Below are 1,000 nucleotides of genomic sequence, written 5' to 3'. Positions count from 1 at the left end.
TTTCAGCCAAGAGAGCAGAGCGTCTATATATATACAGTATTATAGTATTTTCACCACCATCGAGCTATACTATATACCGAGCCTACTATGGCCGAGCGCCTATGAGAGGGCCCAGATGTCCAAGATACAGAGCCTAGTATGGTCGCTCTATGATTATTTTTGACGCCCAGGTACTTTCAGTTATTATATTATCAATTCAGTTTCAACTTTCAGTTATTCGGTTGCCTTACATACTCGGTACATTTCATGCCTGATATAGGTTATATCTAGAGGCTTTTAACGGACGCGACAATAATCATATATCTAAGTTAGATTATATTATTACTATTGCACGAATGACAGTTATATGACTGCTCAGGTTTATATGTAGGTATCTTGTCTTAGCGCCATCACTATTTTATCAGGGTTAGGCTAAACACTTACAACGTACATTGGGTCGGTTGTACTCATACTATACTTCTGCACTTCTTGTGCAGATTTTGCTCTCACTAGAGTAATAATTTCAGCTATTGTGCCTCTGCACTAGGGTACAGTAATACATACTATCTGATAAGAAAAGAATACTGTCTCATTAATGATAAAAACCTAGGCTAAGTCATGCTAAAATAAGTAGACTAATATAGGAGCATTAATTACATGACTAAACAAATAGATATTCAATCATTGTTCTAGTATTGATTGATGTTATTGGTAAGACAAAAGATGTTGCTTATCAGTGTTAATCTTTTTGAAGTTCAAACCCTTGATTTTCGAGTTCTAGGCTTCCTTCTCTCAACAATGATGTCCCAATCGAATATCTAATGATATGGAGGGTTTACCCATGTTAAAGATATTGGTGAAATTAACTTAGAATCACCATTAGAACTTACCTTGGGTAGGTGGAAGGTACCCTTAAGGAGTTAGATTTTTGAGTAGTTCCCCTTCTAGAGCAAGTTTTTATGTTTTGGGCTGTGGGGACGAATATAGCTTTAAAACGCCATAGGCAAACAACACTCTAACC

This window comes from Nicotiana attenuata, unplaced genomic scaffold, assembly GCF_001879085.1.
Source record: "Nicotiana attenuata strain UT unplaced genomic scaffold, NIATTr2, whole genome shotgun sequence".
In the NCBI taxonomy this organism is placed as follows: domain Eukaryota; kingdom Viridiplantae; phylum Streptophyta; class Magnoliopsida; order Solanales; family Solanaceae; genus Nicotiana; species Nicotiana attenuata.
Note: the sequence above shows the minus strand (reverse complement) of the source record.